This window comes from Copadichromis virginalis, linkage group LG5 (assembly GCF_057382275.1).
Source record: "Copadichromis virginalis isolate Kocher_CV1m ecotype Utaka linkage group LG5, C_Virginalis_male_GT1.1, whole genome shotgun sequence".
Lineage (NCBI taxonomy): Eukaryota > Metazoa > Chordata > Actinopteri > Cichliformes > Cichlidae > Copadichromis > Copadichromis virginalis.
The window spans coordinates 2362635-2386999 of record NC_140622.1 but is presented as its reverse complement, the minus strand read 5'-3'; the positions used below and the strand labels follow the sequence as shown (position 1 = coordinate 2386999).

Sequence of the window (24365 nt, the reverse complement as noted above, 5' to 3'; positions counted from 1 at the left end):
ATTATTACCACAACCCCTTCATTTCCTTCATGGTCTAAGCAAAAACGCCCAGAGCTCCTTCTCTCTAGTTGCCTCATCCAGGTTATCCAAAGAAACACGGGCATTTCCAGGCCAGCCAAGACATACAATCTATCACAAGCACCTCACCGAAAAAGCATGCTTGTAAAATGCCGGAACCAACTTGTCTGAGTTCTGTTAATGTAGAGGTTTGGCACTCTACACTATTCGAGCCCCACTTGAATGACTGCACTCTTCACTCTATCTCTAAGGGAGAGGCCAACCACCCTTCAGAGAAAGCAGATTTCTGCTGATTATATATTCTCAGTCTTTCAGTCACTCAAAACTCATGAGAACAGGGATGTAGATCGACTGGAAAATATGCTTTTACACTGGGCTCTCTCTTCACTACAGTGGACAGTGCTACAGCTTCAGTGTCACTGCAGCTGTAGTCTCAGTCCATCTGTTAATCTCCTGCTCCCTTCTCACTTGTGAACACAACCCTGAGATGCTTAAACTCCTCCACATTGGGCAGCCACCCATCCCTGAACTTTTTTCTCCCTACTTTGTGTCTGACCTCCTTTACTGTACACCTTTGATGATTTGATGAAAGCCCAATTGGGATAACCACATGCTTTAAGATCTCCTGAACCCAAAACCTCTTCTGATAATGACCCACACCCATTTTCACAACTTGGCTCATGTGATTAGGTACATGGTCAATAGTGGGTCAACACGCAGGACCGGGCTCAGCTGTATGTCATAGGAGAAACTCCACCAATTTGTCTTAGAACTGAGGAAGCTTCTCAGATGAAAGATGAAACATTTGATTTTCCAACTCAGAAATTTCATAGGCGGCAGAAACATCTGATCCACATTTGTAGAGCTATCCATATTCATCATGTGTTTTTTGATTAGTATTTAGTATTTATTTATTTATTGTCATTGTCAAGAACAATGAAATTGCGTTTGGGGCTTCCATACAACCCAAAAAAAAGAAGAAAATAATAAATACCCCTTAAAACCCAAGTGTACATATTTAACCCAGTGTGACTCCAATGCAATAAGACAATCCTTAGCAATAATGTTCGTAGAAATTCAGACAAAGACCTGAGAAACATGACAAAATACAACAATGCAACCCATTCAATATTATTGTACTGTGAGATATGATATCAGATATGATAGTTATCTATTTAAGAAAGAGGGGGGGGGGGGGCAGGAGGGGGAAGAGAATAAAGATATGATGCACCAATGCAGACCAGTTCATTGCTATTAAGAAGTTGGATATGGTTATTGTCCGTGAGAGGGGGGCAGAGAGTTCAGGAGCCTCACAGCCTGTGGATACAGGCTGTTGGCCAGTCTGGATGTTCTGGCCTGCATAGACCTGTACCTTCTCCCTGAGGGCAGCAGATGGAAAAGGTGGCGCGCAGGGTGATGTTGGTCCCGCAGGATACTGTGCACCCTCCTCAGACAGCGAGTGGGGAAGCTATTACTGATCTCTGGCAGACTTGTTCCAATAATTCTGCCAGCTTCTTTCACCACCCGCTGGAGTGCTTGCTGATCGGCCTTGGTGCAGCTGGGGAACCACACTAGAAATCCATACGTCAGAACGCTGCTGATGGCACAGTTGTAGAAGTTCAACATCAGAGATCTGGGAATGTGTGCGCTCCGCAGTCTCCTCAGGTAGTAGAGGCGCTGTTGGGCCTTCCGTACAACTGAGGTGATATGGTTGCCCCAGGACAGGTCCTCGGTCACAGTTACCCCCAAGAATTTAAAACTGCTCACCCTCTCCACCGCCTCACTGCCAATGAAGAGAGGCAGATGGTTGTTATGACCCCTCTTCCGGAAATCTACAATGATCTCCTTGGTCTTTTTGGTGTTTAAGACCAAGTTATTGTCGTGGCACCATGACTCTAGTTGTTGCACCTCTGTCCTATAGTTTGTCTCATCATTGTTGGATATAAGTCCGAGCACTGTAGTGTCATCTGCAAACTTAACAATGAGATTGGACGCGCAGGAGGAAATACAGTCATGGGTGAAGAGAGTGTATAGCAGAGGGCTCAGAACACACCCCTGAGGGGCACCGGTGTTGACCACAAGGGTGGAAGAGGTGTTCTTACCCACTCTGACACTCTGTCTACGGTTAGTGAGGAAGTCCACAATCCAGTTGCACAGAGAGGAGTTAAGTCCCAGTTGGTGGAGTTTGGGACGGAGTTTGTATGGCCGGATGGTATTAAAAGCCGAGCTGTAGTCTACAAAGAGGAGCCATGCATAGGTGTTCCTGTGTTCCAAGTGCTTCAGTAATGTGTGCAGCACTGTGGCGATCGCATCCTCGGTTGACCGGTTCTCCCTGTATGCAAACTGGTGCGAGTCCAGGGATGGTGGAAAAGCAGCTCTGATGTGTTTAATGACCAGTCTCTCCAGGCATTTGGCGGGAATGGGGGTGAGTGCCACAGGTCTGAAATCGTTCAGACATGTGACATTTGACTGTTTTGGGATGGGAACGATGGTTGCTGCTTTGAAACAGGATGGTACCAGTGAACAGGACAACGAGGTGTTATATATAGAGGTGAAGACGTCCGCCAGGTCCGCAGCACAGTCTTTTAGCACCCGGCCCAGCACTCCATCCGGCCCGGCCGCCTTCCTGGTGTTAATGCTCCGGAACACACGCCTCAGCTCATGAGTGCTCAGGACCGGAGCAGGGTCGGTTGAGGGGAGAGGGGACAGGACAGGGTCGGTGTTCTCCCTGTCAAAACGGGCATAAAAGAGATTTAGATCCTCAGCCAGAGTAGAACTGTCGGCTGAGGGTGATGGTGTTCTTCTTTTGTAGTCCGTGATAGCCCTGATGCCCTCCCAGACCTGCCTTGGGTTTGTGTTGTTCTCAAACCTGGCCTCGATACGCCTCCTGTGCTGCTGCTTGGCAGTCTTGATGCCTCTTCTCAGGTTGGCCCTGGCAGCACTGTATGCCTCCTGGTCCTGATTAAATATATGGTTGACTCAACGCGGTCCAGCTGCCTTTCTTCTCCAGCTCCTTAGATTTTTTAATGTGATGAAAATGAAATTTTACCTCTCACAGCTTTAACTTTTTCCCAGAAAACAATTGCTGATGTTCCAGGCAGATCATTGTAGTCTACATATAAATCCTACAGTTTAAAAAAAAAAGAATTAATCTTTAAGCAATGATGTTTTAAATCTCCAGTTTTTACTTGGTGAAATAACCTTATTAAAGACACAGGAGCATGATCACTGACAGCTATAGGATGTTTCTCAGTGTGTGAAATGTCACATTTTGTCAGGCAGCGCTGCGTGGCAGGCAGGACTCAGACACAAGGGATGAACTCAAAACCACAGCTTTGTTTGCTGGCACGGGGAAACGAGCATACAAAGCAAACTAAACTGGGAAATAACAAACTAAACTCACAGGGAGATCCACACAGCATGAGGGACGACACCAACTCAGAGAAACACAGGGTTTAAATACACCGGGAAGTAACGCGGGGAATGAGACACAGAAGGAGGGCACAGCTGGGAGAAATCAGAACTGACGAGGCAAGGAAGCAAAGCAGGACACATTCACATTAGACACGGACCTTCAAAGTAAAACAGGAAGTATAACACAGAGATGCGAACTTGACACGGTGGAGACAGCAACTAAGAAACACAGAAACATAAACCATAAGCCAGAGGACTCTAAGAACCAAGGAGGGAAATACTGAGCAGGGAACACAAGAAACTGGACTCGAGGGAGTAACAAAAGACCAACCATGAGAACATAATTCACAATACAGAGTGACAGAAAACACAAGAAACTCAAAACATGCAAAGACACAGACCAAGAAACACGGACTTTACACAGAACAGAGGGGGCACAGAGAAACATGAGGGGCAAGGGATCAAAACTAGAAACCATAGAATAAATCACACAAGTACTCGACCAAAACACAAAAATCACACAGAATTAAAAACGCTGGGTCAGGAGACCCAGGATCCTGACACATTTAGCTGCTGACTAGAAAAGAATCCAGATGAGAGTTCAAGTGATGGACATGCAAACTCGGGTGAAGAGATTATCCCTTCTGAAAAGATATCTATAAACGTAAATATTTGGGACAGGGAAGAATGAGGATCCTGAAGGAGTAATAGCACATCATCTGCATAAAAGAGAATTTTGTGTTCTGTGTTAACGTTTGAAATCCCCTTAGTATTGTTATTGTATCTCATAGCGTAAACTAGTGGTTCAATGAGTAATGCAAATAGAGATGGAGCCACAGGACATCTTTGCCTGATAGCATTCAGGAGAGTGAAGCTGACATTGACCTGTCAGTGGTGACTGCCTTTGGGGATGTGTAAAATGCTTTTATCCAACCAATAAAGGATTCTCCAAACCCAAATTTTTCAAGTGCTGCAAATAGAAATGATTGAACTCTAGTATTGCTGAATTTGTGAATATCTTCCATATTTGGTTCATGGTCAGAGGTGTTTATATAAAAATCCCCCCCACCCCCCTAAAAAAACCAAATTTTTATTCGTAGAACTATGGGAAGACTTGCTGAGTCCTCGATAACTGTGCTTGTTGTTGGGTTGTTGTTGTTTTTTTTGATCAAGTATGTTTGTCAGATATTTACCAGAATTATTATTGTATTCAATGTTGTCATGTCTCAGCTGCTGTATAAGAAACTTTGTCTTAGTGTTGTTGTTTAATTCCCATGTTTGTTCTATGTTTGATCAGACGTAAGTGTATTCTCAATCATCTGGTGACGGTTTAACCTCCAACTATCACAAAGGCCATACTCTTCCACGTATTGCTTTAGAATTACAGTGGATTACCAGACTTGAATGATTTTTGCCCGACTTCCAACTCCACAGATTTTCCAACAGAAACATTTGATCCACGTTTGTAGAGATATGATGAATATGGATATGTGGTTTTTGATTAAATATATGGTTGACTGTGCATGTCTGGACATGTGTGAGTGATGATTAAAAGTGTAGTTTTAATGTGCAGTGGTGCTATTGTGTAAGGAGTGGCAAAGCAATATAAGAGGCGTTTGCATATTTCCTGAATTTCTAGTGGGAATTGATCATTTATAATTGTGAGTTCCTTTCAGTTCTTTTTCTTGTTTTTTTCACTAGTTCTTTGTGCTTTTAATGGTTAAATTGAGCAGTTACTTATCTTGGTTTGTTGGCGTCTTTTTTAACAGCACCGAGACGGTGGATGTGATAAAGGTTATTTGGTTGACGCTGACTGTGGGGATCTTAAGCTGAGCCATCATGAAGTCCTTCAATATGGATTATAACTCAATAATAATGTTTCTGGACTAGTGATAAGTAGCTTATTGTACCTTAAGCGTGATTGTAAATATAATATTGTTTGTTTCATCCTTTTGTTTTCTGTAGTTGCGGCCGCAACTTATTCAGTGACAGTCATAATCAAGTCCTGAAACTTGTTAATTCTCTTAGGTTAGCAGGAGAATCTGATTCCAAATTATTTTATATATTCTGAAATTTGTTGTGCAACAGTTAAACGAGTCTGGCAGCATATGACGGCAGCTTCTGATCTCTAGAAATAAGTGTATAACTGACATCTGACAAATAGATTTATTCAGTCTGGATTAGCAAACTGGTGAATGCATCCAGTGACCAATGGTATTCTGATGAGTTTGCCAGTGACTGTGGGCTGTAGTAATATGTGACCTTTGCTAGTCTATCAGAAGCACAGGCAGCTCTTCTCAGTGCCTGATAGGATGCTGATGTCATGATAAATGGAGTTATCGCTCTTTAGCAGTTAAATATGGACAATTCAGCACAGTTAAATAGGTGCTTGGCCCCATATTCAGTACAAACCCAGAGTGTTTTGTTTAGACACACTAGGTTTCTCTTCTAGATTTTGAGATTTCCATTCCCATCAGTTTAGTTATAGAACAACTCCACCAAAGTCAGAATTCTGTCAGAGCAGTACAACAGGTGACGTTTTAACATAACATATAAATAAGGATGGAGAATATTTTTTAGCTCCAGAGCTACTTAAACTCCTCCAGTTATGACATTTTGTGTATAGCTGACATAAAAATGAAGGCTGGGATAATGAGCGAGATACCAGAACTGTAGCAGTCTGTTCAGTCTAGTTTTGACTGATCTAACATCACAACAGGTCTAGAATAGCAGCCATGAAAATGGGATCATAAAAAACAAAAACTTTTCATCGATTTATATTGGGTCTATTATATATTGATTCTATCATTCAAGTCTGTCCAGTGAGCACCTCTGGTTTTTATAAATCCCAGCTACCATAGGGCAAGGTGTGGGGTGCACCCTGGACAGGTCGCCAGTCTGTTGTAGGACCAACACACAGAGACAAACAGCCGTTCACAACTGTAGATAATTTAGAACAGGGGTCGGCAACCTTTCTGATGACAAGTCCCATCTAAAATTTCCTCAGAGGTCAATGTGTCATATGATTGCATTAGCAATAAATTTAATAGCGCTCTATATTAACAGTTAAACACTATATAGAACAACTTTATAGGATTATATTTGTTCGCAGATGTTGGCAGCTGTCAGCGAATACTTATCAGCTATTTTGAAACAAAAAAAGACTTTTTATCCATAACAGCAAATGAACTGTACAACAGAAAATACAAATGCTATTTATGGTCTCCTCACAACAATGATAAGAAAAATAAACTGGGCCAATATGGCATGTTTGTTAATACAGAGACACACATGTTAATGTGATCTGTGGTCTCCCACTCAGAGACACAGGTCTCCGAGTGTCCAGCATTCAGAGGCTACCTGAGGACTCATGTGTGAGAAAACCTGCTCACACAGACATGTAGAGCCAAACACTGTCAATAAGGCCAATACTCTGTTTGTGTATGTTTACGGTACACGTCAGCTTTTAGATGTCCCCCATTACTGATGGAAATCTCACAGTCTGAGAAGGCTAACCTGCCACTTTTCATATCCTCCCTGGTGAATTTGAAGTCAGCTGAGACTGAAGAAAACACTTGGATGAGTGGTGAAACGTTTCTCCCACTGAAGACGCTACATCCAGATGAACAGAATCAACTTTTGGAGCTATACATTTGCACTGTATGTTCTGGTCTTCCAGGCATTTTGGTGTTGCTGAACTGGCCATTGAATTCATTCATTTTAAGAATGTACCAGATTGTTGATTTGGCTACTCCTAATGATTATCTCTCTGATAGGTCTACTTTATTTAGTGTTTTAATTAAACCTCCCTCACTTCAACTGCTACTGACCCTGTGGTAGCTGGAATAGGCTCCTGCTCCCAGTGCTTATCTCTTCATATTCAAAACTGTAGTGAAAGTTTAAAAAAATAAAAATTGAACACTTGGAGTCAGCTTCAATATTACATCTGCTTCATTTGTTGCGAATTACAGTTAGCTGGACATGAAACTGCTCGTCAGTCAATTCTCTCATTCATTTCTGCAGGGCTATCTGTACAAATGGCTTTTATTTCTAAAGAGTTGGTGCAGTTTTGTAAAATTTCTTGAATTAAAGTTGGAGTCTGTGCTTCAATCACATATTGATTGTTTGATTTCAAAACTTTACTGAGATTCTGTACAGAGATACAAAGTTGCAGTTAAAGTTACAGAAAATTGGACCAGAATTGTCCAATAAATGATGGCTCTAACTGTACATACTGATGATATGATATATGATGTAGTCATATTGGTGTATCTCTCTTTGTTGGGGAAGTTTTTGCCATTGTATTCTTTTACTGCACATTGTACTTGTGCTCCATTTCCTTACTGCTCGTGTCCTAGATCAGGCTGTAACAACCTTCAACATCAAAAGAGCCATTTTAGCTCCTCCTACCAAACAGTGAGACACAAAGAGAAAAAACCCATGTGACAAGGGGGATATGGGCAGATGCCAGATGTAATTGGGAGAGGATTAATTACTACACATAGCATATGAATTAGTTACGGTTAACCCTAACTGTAAATTACGTCTGTGGTTGCTGACTTCTGCCCTGGACCTTAGCGGAGGTTTGATTTCAGTTAAATTCTATCATGTGCTTGGCTGATTTTTGCATGTTAGCTACAGATGGACTAACGGTTTTAGATTCAACACAACAAAAAAATGCTCAGTTAGGCAGAATTGATGGTTTGTAATTCAGCTGCAGCGTCATCATTAAAAACAGGTCGGCACTAATGCAGTACACATGTGTTATAGTGTCAGTTACAGAATCATCTGTTATGGACATATAATAATTATAAAGAGTGTGTTAATCAACTGTGGGCTGTGTTTCACAGTTGTTGTTTATCTAACAAGGCCTTGGATGTGAAAAACCATGCAAAACACTTTTCTATCCAAATGTCCTTCACAGTGTTTTCCTCCCCCTTTCCTATCTGGCTGTCTGTCTGGTATGTTGGCTAATCAACAGAGAAATGCAGCCTCTCTGACCAGGCCTTAAGTCCTGCTGCTGTTTTCTTTTATGTCTGCCTGTGCTGTTTACCACTGTGATGTCACACACGTTTTTTCAGCAAACACTTTTCACTTCACCTGCAGAACTGTCCAGATGGATGGCAGGTTGCATGTGTGTGTGTTCCCATGCCATCTGCTCATAATCCCCCCAGCACACACACACACACACACACACACACACACGCACACACACGCATACACACACGCACACACACACGCATACACCCTAGCCTTCTTTGCTTTAAATGGAGCTGGAACCTGCTTCTGGCCCTCTGGGAATTGAGTCACATTAAGACTAACACACACACACACACACACACACACACACACACACACACACAGAGTCATGCAATAATAACAAGCAGGACAGACATGGATAGCCAGTCATCTGCTTCATCTACGACAGCTTGCAGCAGGTTTATTTTGTGTTTAGTTCTACATCAGGATCCATCTTTAAACGGCTCAAACTGAACATGTCTGATAACAGACTACTGTTACCTGGGGATCTTTTGTGATCTAAGAACCACACCCATCTGTTTCCAGCTGAGAATCTGCAACGTATAAACAGTGTCTGTCTTGTTCTTCTATTAACTGGCCAAAAATAGAGGATTATCTCCAGATGTACATGAAATGTAACAGCTCTACATCCTGAGCAGCTACATGTGCCTTCTGAATTTGCACTCATAAAATGTCTTTTTTGCACAGGACTAAGACTTCCTAGACTTGCCATTTGAATTTTTAAAAACTGCAGCTTTCTGTGTCCTTAATCCCAGCTAGATTTGATGCCTTGTGGATCATATACAGAACCGGTTAAACATTTTAGAACATCCCAATTTTACCAGTTATTTATTGCAATTCAAGTCGTTTAAGTCCAATGAATAGCTTGAAATGGTACAAAGGGAAGTGAAGAACTGTCAGAGGTTAAAAAAAAAGAAAAAAGGTAACGTTACCCAAACTAAAAAATCATGTAAATTTCCAAATTATTTAAAAGAAATAGAGCTTTCAGGGAACACAACATAGGTTAATAATTTAAAGCTGTTCTGCACTAATGGAGGTTGATCAAGCCTTAAAAGCTGGTGCTACTAATTACTATAGGTGTTCCAACTTTACTGGATTACTTACAGCCCCCGCTGTCTGCATAAAAGCAGTGTTGGAACACACTGTGGTACCACACCCTCGTGAGCAAGAGTTGAAACAGTATTGTGTGCAGAAAGTAGTGTATTGCTACAAAAATGTGGAGAAAAAAGCAATTAACAAAAGAAGAGAGAAAGACCATCATAACACTTAAAAATGTAGGTCAAGCTGCAGGTTTGAGAGGATGAGCTACAGCAAGATAGCCCTCGCTAAGCCATGAAACACCGCCATTGGACTACTGAAGACTGGAAGAAGGTATTATGGACTGATATAAGCAAGATTTGAAATCTTTGGTTCATCATGCAGGATCTCTGTTGAGTAGGTGAAAGGATGGTTCCACAATGTGTGGCATTAACTGTCAAGCGTGGAGGAGGAAGTGTGATGGTCCGGGCCTGTTTGCTGGATCCAGGGTTGGTGACTTGTACATAGTGAGAGGCACCCTGAACCAAAACCACAGCATTCTGGAACATCATGCTTAGTTGGTCAGGGGTTCATCCTACAGCAAGATAATGACCCAAAACATAAGTCCAATCTATGCCAGAACTACCTCAGGAAAAAAGAACAAGATGGTGAGCTTGAAAACACGGCGTGTTCAGCAGTGACTTAAACTCCATCGAGCTGGTTTGGGATGAACTGGACAGAAGAGCAAAGCGGCCTACAAGGTCCACATTTATGGGAACATCTGCAACAGATATGGGAGAATATTTGATTTCTATTGTAGAAAGAATGCCACGTGTGTGTTCAGCTGTTATATCTGCCAAAGGTGCCTACATCGATGAGTCAAAAGTTTAGAATACATTTTGGTCTATAAACTGATTCAATGATTTCTTTTTTAACTCCACTTGCTTATTTTTACTATGCTTTCACTTCAGAGTGCAATTAGACAGTAAACTGCATAATTTTCAATTAAAAAAAACTTGACAAATTGGGGTGTTTAAAAACCTTTGACTGGTAGTGTAAGTAGTGTAAGTCTATCGTATCCAGAGGTAATTTTGGTCAATAAGTAGTGAGAAAGAGGCAAATTCCCTTTCTTTTGCATTATTTTGAATTGAACGATTCAAACTATTGCTGTTGCAATTTACATAACATGTTAGAATCAATCAATAAAATCCAGTACAGTAGATTTTAAAGTATAGCAATATTTGTTCCTTTCTAGTGACATTATATGTCCTCGTTGCGGACATATAATGTCAGTGTTTTCTGACTGATATACTTGGGCCTTTCAAAGTACGTGTGCGTGTGTTGTATTCTGAGGGAAAAAACTCAGATATTTTCAAGATAGTAGAGAGAAAGGATAAGATTCTGTTTGAATGAGCCATGTGGCAAACACGGGGATTGCTACATTACATTACATGCTACAAACATACTCATGCATATATCTTTCTACGTAGCACTTTTAATTCTTATTCTTACTTTTATTTTTTCATGTCTATTTAAGCGCAATTTATGACAGTATGTTTGCACTGAAGCACCGCAGCAATTTCCTAATGTTGTAAACCTGCTCAACATTTGGCAATAAAACCTTTTCTGATTCTGATTCTGATTTACCACAGGGTCCACTGTTGCCTTCATCCTCCACATCTTCTCGTCTCCTCTCTCAGCTCTTGAAAGAAGAAACACAAGGTACTCATGTTCCTTCTTCCTGATGTTGCTATCACTACATATAGCTACATCTGCCACTATGGCTGTCTTCCTCTGCTTGTCCAACACTACTATGTCTGTTTGGTTAGCCATCACTAGTTGTCCATCTATATTAAATTGCATTGAAATCAATTTTATTTAAATGGTAAATGGCCTGTATTTGTATAGCGCTTTACTAGTCCCTAAGGACCCCAAAGCACTTTACATATCCAGTCATCCACACATTCACACACTGGTGATGGCAGCTACATTGTAGCCACAGCCACCCTGGGGTGCACTGACAGAGGCGAGGCTGCCGGACACTGGCGCCACCGGGCCCTCTGACCACCACCAGTAGGCAACGGGTGAAGTGTCTTGCCCAAGGACACAACGACCGAGACTGTCCGAGCCGGGGCTCGAACCGGCAACCTTCCGATTACAAGATGACCTGCCATCTCTTGAGCCACGATTTAATACATTCTGTTTTCATGGATGCCTGGATGTTAAACTTAATTGTTACACCTGGTAAAGCAGCAACGCTGATCCTTTCATTAAAGATGAAAACATTTAGAGAGTTCTTAACTCTCAGTGATGCCGCAGTGATCATTTGACTTTGGGACCTGAAGCGGACAGAGTTTTGGACCCAGATTACTCCGTCAGGCTCCTGACTACGGTAGCTGTAATGCTCCAACAATCGATCAAGAGGTGCGGCTCCGATAAGCTTCCTAGCTTATCGAAGTCATACTAAAACATGTTTTGACAGATTTTTGAGCACTGTATACCACATCAAATCGGTTTGAGGTCAGTAAGCCCAACCAGAATTCATACATAAGCCGCGCGGATTATAAGGCACACTTATTAAAGGATTTTAAGTGCACCTTTTGGTGTGGAAAATACGGTTATTGTTTTGCCGTTAGTCAAGATGTTGGGTGTGGAAGAATACAAAATGTTTTTATTTAAAATCACTCTAACCTTGACAAGGCCAGAGATTTTTTTTTTAAGAAAAGCAATAAAAAGGAAGGAATATCATTCCGGTTATCTGGAGGTCACATTTGTGAATGTAGCTCCAATAAAGAGCAACATTTTAATCAAACGTTTAGTACATTGACACTTTCATTAGTCTGTAATCATAGAGAATGTTTACCTGTTGCTTCAGTCAGCAGTAGGATCTATATTGGAGTTTCCAGAGAAAGGGACGGCACAATAGTGATAATTTTATTAATTATATATAACTATTAATTCATTCAGCTGAGTACAGTAAGGCTCAAAAGCAGTCTCATGTTTCTACACTTCAAAAAAACACATTTCTTTTTAAAATAACAAAATCATTTGTTAGCTGTTGGATTGTGAGGTGTTTTGAGCTCTGTCAAGTGTCACAGATAAAATGTACTTCCCTTACTCAAGTCAAAATCTCCACTGAAGTTTTTGTGCAAAATATCCCACTTCAGTTTCACAGGAAGATATATGCAGAAGAGACATTATTCTGACGTCTTACTCTTTAAGATAAATATTAAAATATATATATAAAGAACATTGCCTGGTAACAAAAAAAAATCACATTTACTTGTACAGTGGATTTCTGTGGTTGGATAAACAACTACAACTCTTTTCCCCCCTAGACAGCAGATGCAGCACAGACAAAAGTTGTGGTTTGGTTTGATTTATTTGCTCAAATTATTTAATTTTAGTTGATAAAGCTGTAATTTAGGCCTGTGGATTACTAACTTAGATTTAAGTTATATGATTTATAGAAAGTGTGCAATAGTTACTTAAATTAATTTAGGCAGGTGCATAAATTTGGGCACCGTTGTTGTTTTATTGATTTGAATACCTTTAGCACTAATTATTGGAACATAAAATTTGTTTGGTAAGCTCATTGACACTTGACACAGGTAAATCCAGTCATGAGAAAGGGTATTTAGGGTGACCAATTACAAGTTTTTCTCCTCTTTGCATCTTCTCTCGAGAGTGGCTACGTGGGAGCCTCAAAACAACTCTCAAATGACCTGAAAACAAAGATTGTTCAACATCATGGTTTAGGGGAAGTATACAAAAAGCTATCTCAGCGATTTCAGCTGTCAGTTTCCACTGTGAGGAACATAGTGAAGGAATGGAAGACCACAGGCACAGTTCTAGTTAAGGCCGGAAGTGACAGGTCAAGAAAAATCTTAGGTAAGCAGAGGCTTAGTTATTTGGGCATAACAAGAGGTGGTATGCATGACGGAAACAGAACACAGCATTCCAAGAGAAACACTTGCTACCCACAGTAAACTGTGGTGGCAGTTCCATCGTGCTGTGGGGCTGTGTGGCCAGTGCAGGTACTGGGAATCTTGTTAAAGTTGAGGGTCGAATGGATTCCAGTCAGTATCAGCAGATTCTCAAGAATCAATGACAAAGTTGAAGTTGCGCCAGGGCTGGATATTTCAAAATGACAACGACCCTAAACACTGTTCAAAATCAGGCAGAGGATCAAGTACAACGTTCTGGAATGACCATCTCAGTCCCCAGACCTGAATATTATTGAAAATCTACAGTGTGACTTAAAGCGGGCTGTCCATGCTCGGAAACCATCAAACCTGACTGAACTGGAGATGTTTTGTAAAGACGAAAGGTCCAAACTACCTTCAACCAGAATCCAGACTCTCAGCTATGAGAAGTGTTTGGAGGCGTTATTTCTGCAAAAGGAGGATCTACTAAATACTGATGTAATTTTTCTGTTGGGGTGCCCATATTTAGTTTAGGTAACTATTGCACACTTTCTGTAAATGCTATAAACTTCATTTCACTTCTCAAATATCATTGTGTTTGTCTGCTATATGATATATTTAAACGAAATTGCTGATCCAAACAACCAATGATTTATGATGGAAAATCATGAAAATTACCAAGGATGCACAAACTTTTGCATACCACTGTATTATGCTTTAGTTGTTTTAATTTTCATCTTTCCAGTGAAACAACAAACAATGCCAGTGTCAGTGGCAGTCGCAGTAGGACTGGTTGAAAGGTCTATACTGGAATTCTTTGATGCCTTCTATTCTTGGTGACATCCTGCTTGAGTGAATGCTGACGCATCTGGCTGCTGCTACTCAATGGTACATTTTCGATTATTTGGATTCAGATTTGAATCAACAGGGACATTCACACACACTCAGGACCAGATCAATCTCTGCCAGGGATTGATTTGTAATGATTGTCCTCAACATCTGCTACTCCAGCTAAATGTGCTCTGACATCTTATTCCCAGTGAGCTGCACTAGCTTAACTGTTTGGGCTATTTTAGCCTACCTGTTTGTCACTCCGACTGGCTGTTTTTTTTTTCCTCCACATTGTCTAAGATGTGGGCCAAGATGTTTTTGAGCTGGTCGGCACTATTCTGGATTCTCCTGACACTCGTCCACCATCCTACGGCTGGACTGTTCCGCTATACTGCCGCTGAGCTCCTGCGCCTTCACGACCAGCTGTCGCTCCCATCGCCGGCAGAGCTCCACTACCGCCTAGACATCATTTTCCAGCCTCACTGGAGATATATCCATCGTGGGTCCCGCAGGATTTTCCTCAACTCCAGTGGAATCAAATCATTTTGGCCTGCTACTCGCCGCCCTCGCAGGAACTCTGATCGGGCTGTCAACCACCGATCTCTAGCCCACCTCACCAGAGCACCCACTATGATTAGCAAAAAAGGAAATACTCCACTCAACTTCGGTCTTCTAAACATCCGCTCACTGACAAGTAAGGGACCTCTCATCCAAGACCTCCTATCTGACTGTATGTTTGACGTTTTCTGTTTAACTGAAACCTGGCAACAACCTGATGACTTTTCTCATCTAAATGAATCTAGTCCTCCGGGGTTTGTTTACTTTTCTAAACCTCACTGCTCAGGTTGTGGGGGTGGTCTCGCGGTCATTTTTCGCCAGCACTTGAAAGTCCTGCCAGTAAATGTTGATACCTTTAGTTCCCTACAGTGCCTTGCATGTGAGCTGACTGGACCTATTCCCACCATCATACACAGCAAATCCAGCATGTCCAAATTAACACTGTCGGATTTGATTTCAACACTATTAAAGTGTCTATATGGGTCCACACCAGAGAGTGTTAATTTAACTCTTTTTGGAGAGTTGGTACGTTAACTCTGATTTAGTGTTAAACACCAAATCTGTCTGGAGTTAATAATTTAACACTTGGTGTTAAGAGTTTATATATTAACTCTCAAAGAGTATTTTAGTTTAACTACGTAAGAGTTATCTTCTAATTCATTCTAAAAAGCGGGAATTTTACTGTTCTGAACTTCTAGAAATTTCTTTTGGAAATAAACATTTACTAAAAAGACGCAATGGTTTTTGAAAAACATTTATTCTGAACTGTGCACCACAATTTCAAAACATTTTCTGAAAGATGTAACAGTGTACATGTTCTCACTTTCATTAGAATTTTGTTTATCAAAAGGTCTGACATGGTAAATGCAAATAACAGCATTCTCATCACTTATTTCTTCAATACAATATGCATGTCCTTCATTCATCCCTTTGTGGAACTTCAACGCACTTCTGCTCTCCCCCATATTCCATCTTCACAAGCATATCCTGTGCGGAGATTGAATAAAAATTAGTTGACACTAATTAATGGTACAAATAATCCAGTAAACAATTGCAGCACAGAAAAAAAAAAGGAATCCTCTTTGAGCCATTACTTGTGTAAAGTATTTTCCCAAAAGACAAAGACACAGGCAACAGGTAATACTGAACTAAATGTAAAACCTCAACCTTTTTCATTTTTACCAAAACCGTGTGCACAAAACTCTGGAGGGATCTATGCTAACGTAGAACCCAGTCAGGACGCCTGCTACTGCTGTTCGTCTACTACTGCTCGTTTTTTTTTATGGGCGATCGTTTTCAGGCTTCAAGTAGCACCATTATACCAACATTTCACATTCTAGACATTGTTTTAGGTGTATTTGACCAAAAGTTTGACTGAAAATTCACATGCAAGCTTTTTTCAAGGCTGTGGTATTTGCCCGCAAACAATACCTTTCAGCTAGCTAAAACAGAATGTTATGCTATCACCGAGCAACATGGCTAATGCCTTTCACACAGCTTTGTCTCAACTCCAAAGAGCCACAGAAGTAAAAGCTCATAATAATAATTGAAACAATCTTTGAAAAAATGACTTACCAAGCATGGCAAACAACTCAAATATGTAGAGCAAAATGTTCTGAAACTGCTTCACTTCAGCTTCGATTGGAGCCGTGCTGGGGGCGGAGTCTGTGAATTTACTCTGTTGGTGTCATAGCCCCTCTAGGAGTTCAGAGTTAAGAGGTCAAGAGTTAATGTTTCCATTGTAACACCTCCAGATTTGACAGAGAAACACTCATTTTTAACACTCGATTTTAACTACTATCATTTTACATTAAAAGAGTTACATTAAAAGAATGTGACTCTGCTTAGAGTAAAATTAACTCTACTTTTGCAAGAAGACTATTAACACCAAAACATTTAACACTTTTGAATTTGCTGTGTAGCTACTGTATACCGCCCCCTCAAACCTAACCCTGTCTTCCTCAGTGACTTTGCTAATCTACTAGCCCATCTTTCATCTCTCTCCCCAAATGTGATCTTGGTGGGAGATTTCAACATTCATATGGATAATAATGACCTTCTGCTCACCAGAGACTTTTCCTCCTGTCTCGAGGGCTTTGGATTTAAACAATTTATTGACTTTCCCACTCACTCCAAAGGACATACCTTGGACTTGATCTGCTGTTCTGGTCTTACTCCCTCAAATCTTTCTGCTGCTGAAATTCCCATAACTGACCATTTCCTTTCATTTAACTTCACTCTCAGCTGCTCTTCTGTCAACCCGTCTCATCTCGTTCCGCGACATCAAGAACATTGATTGGACAATATTCAGAATCCAGACTTCTATTCTACTCCTGATAATTTGTTGTTATATTATAATAATTGTTTACTCAATGTCCTTGATTCACTGGCTCCTGTAAAAACTCACTCCGTTTCCTTCGCTCGCACTGCTCCTTGGTTTACCTCTGACCTCCGAGCATTGAATGCCAAAGCTCAGCAGCTTGAGTGTAAATATAAGAAATCTGGTTTAATCATTGATGTAGAAATCTACAAATACCACGTACTTCAGTATAAAGACTCCATCAACAAGGCCAAACAAAGTTTCTACTCAGGTATTATCAGTTCTTATGAGGGCAACGCAAGGATTTTGTTTTCGGTTCTCAACAAACTAATTCAACCCCCAACGCTTTACCACCACACTTCTCTTCTTCTGAAACCTGTAACTCCTTGATGCTTCTTCTGGACTACAAAAATCAATAACATCCACCAGCAACTCTCACTAGCTACTTGGGGTGGCTGTAGCTCAGGTGGCAGAGCAGGTCAGCCATGAATAAGAAGGTCGGTGGTTCGATCCCAGGCTGCCTCCTGGCTGCATGCCAAATATCCTTGGGCAAGATACTAACCCCATGTTTGCCTACTGGTGGTGGTCAGAGGGCCCAGTGGCGCCAGTGTCCGGCAGCCTCGCCTCTGTCAGTGCGCCCCACGGCAATGACAATGTAGCTTGCCATTGCCAGTGTGTGAATGGGTGAATGAGTGAATGTAGTGTAAAGCGCTTTGGGGTCCTTAGGGACTGAGTAAAGCGCTTTACAAAATGCAGGCCATTTACCATTTAACTCTGTTGAAATGTTGTGTCTACGCCCTCTCCAGAACCGTTTCTCTATTTTGAGCCGTTTTCCACTTTTCATCTTCCTGATTTATCTGATATTTTTGAGTTTATATGCAAATCAAAGCCTGCCACATGTCATCTTGACCCTATGCCTACAGGGCTTGTGAAATCCTGCCTCTCTTCCTTACTCCCACTCATCTTTGCTATCTTCCACTCTTCACTCACCATTGGTATCGTTCCCTCCTTATTCAAGATTGCTTCAGTCTCTCCCATACTGAAAAAACCTTCTTTAGATCCTAACAACTTTAACAACCTCCGTCCGATTTCTAATCTACCCTTCATCTCTAAAATACTCAAAAAAGTAGTTGCAGTTCAACTTCATTCACACCTGGTTAATAATAACATCTACAACAGATTTCAATCTGGTTTTCGTTCATGTCACAGTACAGAAACTGCTTTACTTAAAGTCACTAACGATCTTCTAATCGGAGCTGACTCTGGTCTACTCAGCATTCTCGTCCTTTTGGATCTGAGCTCAGCCTTCGACACCATCTCTCACTCTGTCCTTCTAAGCAGACTTTCCTCTCTCGGCATCTCTGACACACCGCTAGCCTGGATTCAATCATATCTCCTTGACTGCTCCCAGTTTATTCAACTGAAATCAATCCACTTACGTCTTTTCCCGGTCACTTCTGGTGTACCCCAAGGTTCAGTCTTAGGCCCTCTTCTCTTCAGAATATACATCTTCCCTCTAGGTTCCATTTTCCGCAAATTTGATCTACTCTTTTTGCTGATGACACCCAGTTATATCTCTCCTGCAGACCTGATTCCTTCCTCCCACCTTCTTCCCTCACAGAATATCTATCCAAATTAAAATCCTGGTTTAGCTCTAATTTTCTAAAGCTCAATGAGAATAAAACTGAAATCTCCTTATTGGCACCAAATCCAACCTTTTGAAGGCAAATCATTTCTCACTCACTATCAACTCCACAGCTTTCACTTCTCCTTAAGGTTAAGAGCCTCGGTGTTATCTAGACAGTTCACTTTCCTATAAATCTCACATCAATAATCTCACCCGTTCTGCCTGTTTCCATCTACGTAACATTAACAGATTGCTTCCTTCTCTTTCCACCCAGTCTACGTCCATTCTTGTCCACAGTCTTGTTACCTCCCGTATTGACTACTGCAATTCTCTTTTGCATGGTCTCCCCCAAAAATCCCTCCATAAGCTTCAGCTGGTTCAGAACTCTGCTAGCACATCACCCCTGTTCTTCAGGAACTTCACTGGCTCGCAGTGAAATTACAGATAATATACTAACTTCTTCTGCTCACCTTCATAACCTCGCACCTCCTTACCTATCTGACCTGTTAAGCACTACCTTTTCTGCCCACTCACTTCGACCTTCTTCTATCCAGCTTGCTGTACCTTCCTTCCGCCTCACCACCATGGCTGTGGCATTCTCTGCCCCCAAATATAAGAAACATTGGTTCTCTCCCCCAGTTTAAATCTCAACTCAAAACCCATCTGTTCAAATCTGCATATTCACTGTGAACACACTGTTTGTTAATTTTATCTTGTGCTTTTGTTTTATTGTTCTTCATTGTGTCATTGTTCTATTATGTGTTTTATGCTATTGTACAGTGTCCTTGAAAGGTGCTTTATAAATAAAGTTATTTATTATTATTTGTATTATTATTATTATTTGTATTTTCCTCAAGAGCACCATGTTTGAGACGGGATGTGCTTGATACAGTGCAGCCCTGGCATATAGTCACACATATATGATATATACAGTGGGGCAAAAAAGTATTTAGTCAGCCACCGATTGTGCAAGTTCCCCCACTTAAAATGATGACAGAGGTCAGTAATTTGCACCAGAGGTACACTTCAACTGTGAGAGACAGAATGTGAAAAAAAAAATCCATGAATTCACATGGTAGGATTTGTAAAGAATTTATTCGTAAATTAGGGTGGAAAATAAGTATTTGGTCACCTCAAACAAGGAAAATCTCTGGCTCTCACAGACCTGTAACGTCTTCTGTAAGAAGCTTTTCTGTCCCCCACTCGTTACCTGTATGAATGGCACCTGTTTGAACTCATCATCTGTATAAAAGACACCTGTCCACAGCCTCAAACAGTCAGACTCCAAACTCCGCCATGGTCAAGACCAAAGAGCTTTCGAAGGACACCAGGAAAAGTATGGTAGACCTGCACCAGACTGGGAAGAGTGAATCTACAATAGGCAAGCAGCTTGGTGTGAAAAAATCAACTGTGGGAGCAATCATCAGAAAATGGAAGACATACAAGACCACTGATAATCTCCCTCGATCTGGGGCTCCACGCAAGATCTCATCCCGTGGGGTCAAAATGATCATGAGAACGGTGAGCAAAGATCCCAGAACCACACGGGGGGACCTGGTGAATGACCTGCAGAGAGCTGGGACCAAAGTAACAAAGGTCACCATCAGTAACACACTACAACGGCAGAGAATCAAATCCCGCAGTGCCAGACGTGTTCCGCTGCTGAAGCCAGTGCATGTCCAGGCCCGTCTGAAGTTTGCCAGAGAGCACATGGATGATACAGCAGAGGATTGGGAGAATGTCATGTGGTCAGATGAAACCAAAGTAGAACTTTTTGGTATAAACTCAACTCGTCGTGTTTGGAGGAAGAAGAATACTGAGTTGCATCCCAAGAACACCATACCTACTGTGAAGCATGGGGGTGGAAACATCATGCTATGGGGCTGTTTTTCTGCCAAGGGGACAGGACGACTGATCCGTGTTAAGGACAGAATGAATGGGGCCATGTATCGTGAGATTTTGAGCCAAAACCTCCTTCCATCAGTGAGAACTTTGAAGATGAAACGAGGCTGGGTCTTCCAACATGACAATGATCCAAAACACACCGCCCGGACAACAAAGGAGTGGCTCCGTAAGAAGCATTTGAAAGTCCTGGAGTGGTCTAGCCAGTCTCCAGACCTCAACCCCATAGAAAATCTGTGGCGGGAGTTGAAAGTCCGTGTTGCTCGGCAACAGCCCCAAAACATCACTGCTCTCGAGAAGATCTGTATGGAGGAATGGGCCAAAATACCAGCTACTGTGTGTGCAAACCTGGTAAAGACCTATAGTAAACGTTTGACCTCTGTTATTGCCAACAAAGGTTATGTTACAAAGTATTGAGTTGTATTTTTGTTATTGACCAAATACTTATTTTCCACCTTGATTTACGAATAAATTCTTTACAAATCCTACCATGTGGATTCATGGATTTTTTTTCACATTCTGTCTCTCACAGCTGAAGTGTACCTCTGGTGCAAATTACTGACCTCTGTCATCATTTTAGGTGGGGGAACTTGCACAATCGGTGGCTGACTAAATACTTTTTTGCCCCACTGTATGTTTGACTAATCCTTGTGATGAATTAGGCTGAAACTGATATGTTTGAATTCATTGTTTGGTTTTCACTGTTCCTCCTAAACAGTGGATTTCTAGAAAATACTTGTTGGGGGGGCCAGGTAGGGGCACAGATTTGGAGAAGGGTGGCAGATGTAATTGGCAGATAATGTAAAACAAAACAAATTCTACCAACCATTAACCATAATTCAATAACCCTATAAACCTAATAACCGAATGCGCTTTTAACTCTTATTAGAATGAGATTTTAACCACTACGGTTTTTAGATACTGTGTTGATAAAGTACAAGAGATACAATCAGTGCTCTGTCAGTGTTTATTCAGCATTCAAGGACAGCAATATTTGCATAGCATTTTTACTGACATGTAGTGCACATATGTTTTGGGAAAAACATTTTTGAATATTAAAATACAAACATTTTTAGCATACAATTGGCAAATTAGCCAATGCCAATGCAAAACTTTATCTGCTTATTAAAAAAAGACAACAACAACTTTCCTGATGTATGACCTTAACTAGAAGTCAGGGATGTCAGATTCTGGCTCTCATGGACCCCTATCCTGCACGTTTTAGATGTTACCTATACCAACATAGCCAGTTCAAATCAAATAATCCCCAAATGCCTATTTGTGCACGAGTCTGTAAACGATTCTTTAAATCAGCTGTGTTGAAGTATGGAAACATCTGAAACCGGGAGGACAGGAGCCTTGAGAACCAGAACTGCACATTCCTGCATTGAACATGGCACAGGGGTGATTTACACTCTATTCATAACATGGAGCTGGCAGATAGGAGAGTAATGAGAGAAATTAGCTAGACCGCACAGTGTAGTGTAAGTGCTGCCTCATGGTAAACTTTGGTAATATTGATGTATAAAGAACAACACTGGCTGATGATGAAGTACAGTCAGCTGGCATGGTGACACTGCCAGTATTAACCTGCAACCAAATCTGCAGCTCCACACAGCAATGTTACGACTTGGATTATATCCTATAACTCATAACTCTTATGTTAGCTCCCCTCAGTAGCCTACTGTCTGAAGTATTCGACGGTTGCACTAATTCTTTAAGTGTTATTTTTTCCTTGGTATTCAAATTTCACCGAAGTTTACTAAGCTCAACAAACTTAATATTACTTACCGGGACATTTATTCTCTCCTCATTTTCTTTTGCCGAAAAATTGTTTTCTGCTGTGCCGTCTTTCGTGCTTGGCTCTCCTTCCTTTGCTAACGTGATGCTCATAGTGCACAAGCCAATGCTGCATTCACTTACACTCGGATATCTGAGCTTCACTGTGAAAACATAATCGTACATTTGATATTTGATTGAATTTTATTGTTTTAGCTTCGGGGTGGCACCTGGGGTGGCCAGTCTGGTTGGGAGGGTGGCGCTGGACACGCCACAGCTCCTAAGAATCACTGAAATATTGTCTTATTTTAACAGTGCTTATTTTAAACACTTACTTTTCTGTTTGCTAACTGTACTGTATATGGAGTGACATTATTACACATTATGTACATCAGTTCCACTTAAGGTAGCAGAGAAACAGGTTTTGCTATAAATGACTTGTGGGCAGTGCATTAAAAACAGATTCTGTGCTATAGTCCAGAGTGTGGCCTTAGTGTTAATTTCCAGCATGGAACATCTGAAGCCATCAGTTCTGAACATGTACTCCACATCTCTTCCATTACGTCCCAGCAGGAAATGGTCCCATTCGCCCCTCATCGTGGTTAATGGTGGCTGAGTGGCTCTCAGGCTGCTCATATAATGACCTGTAATGCATAACCTCACCTACTGAGTCATTTTCTTCCCCTCTCAATCCTAATGTATGTTTGAGAGTCTGTTCCAAATTTGTCATTCAGTCCAATGTCTAATGGCCAAAAAAAAATAAAAAAAATTAGGACAGGCAGATGGATGACACCAAGGTTGATGGAAGGCTGGTAATTTCTTGCTACAGATACCAAAACTTTCCTTCTCTTTATAGATGATGCTAAAAGAGGAAATCACATGTAAAGGAGGAAAATTTGTATTTATTTATTTGTATTCCTATATTCTCAGGAGGTGCTGCTGCCATGACCCAAACTGTGATATGTCATTTAATGAAGATTCCATTAATAGTCTTAGAAAAGTAAAATAGTACCAGCTGACCAGACATTGTCTATTCAGTTCAGTTCAATTCAGTTTTATTTATAAAATTAAATCACAACAATGGCCGCCTCAATGTGGTTTAAGGTAAAAACCCTGCAATAATACAAAAAAAGCAGAAAACCCCCCAACAATCATATGACCCCCTTTGAGTATTACTACATGCTCTAATATGCTGGTCAGCATGCTGTAATAAATTATTATAGTCAACAGTAGGGATGGGTATCGTTTAGGTTTTATCCGATACCAGTACCAAACCGGTACTTTTGAAACGGTGCCGGTGCTTAAACGGTGCTCGAACCGGTGCTTAAAGAATGGAGAACACAAACTTTGTCCAAAAACCTCTCATGTTCAGCTGTTTTTTTGTAAAAAGATAACAATGTTAGCCTTTTCTGCAGCTATAGGGCATATATGGCATCACTCTTGGCTGGAAGCAGTGCTTAATCAATGGAAAAAACACAAACTTTGTCCAAAAACCTCTCATGTTTAACTGTTTCCCACTTTTTCTTTGGTCATTTTAGCCTTTTTGGCCAGGGTGAAGGGAGTATCTGCCATCAAACAAGAAGACAGCCGCATGTAGCTATGATGATGTTTGCTAGTTCACCTTACATGCATTAATGTAATAACGTGGTTAGCCTACTCAACGTAAATTACACACGAACAACATTAAGCTACTCACGCAGAGAAGAACGGCTGCTGCTGCATCATCATCCTCATCATTTCTGCTACACTGGCAGGGCTAGGGGCCAGGACTCTCCTCTTCGGGTTTTTGGGGATGTTGCTAACTCCGGGTCCGATAACAGGCACCACACCCACAGTAGATGTGCTCGGTGTGAGGTCTCGCAGCAAGCTATCAAATACGGCGCATTTTTCGGCTTTTAAAAAAAACGCTATGCGTCGCCAGGTGTTTCATCAG

The 24365-nt window shown here is 41.2% G+C and overlaps 1 protein-coding gene across 2 annotated transcripts in view; it reads left to right on the top strand.

Annotated features, from left to right (window-relative positions):
• The window catches only part of fhit (fragile histidine triad diadenosine triphosphatase), a 160853-nt gene that overhangs the window by 16305 nt on the left and 120183 nt on the right, over window positions 1–24365 (top strand). The window contains exon 3 of one of the 2 annotated variants that reach the window (XM_085455567.1): window positions 11142–11211. The exons of the other annotated variant lie outside the window; for it this stretch is intronic. The gene's annotated coding sequence lies outside the window, so the exon portion shown is untranslated. The remainder of the gene's footprint in view (window positions 1–11141; window positions 11212–24365) is intronic. 2 annotated transcript variants of the gene reach the window in all.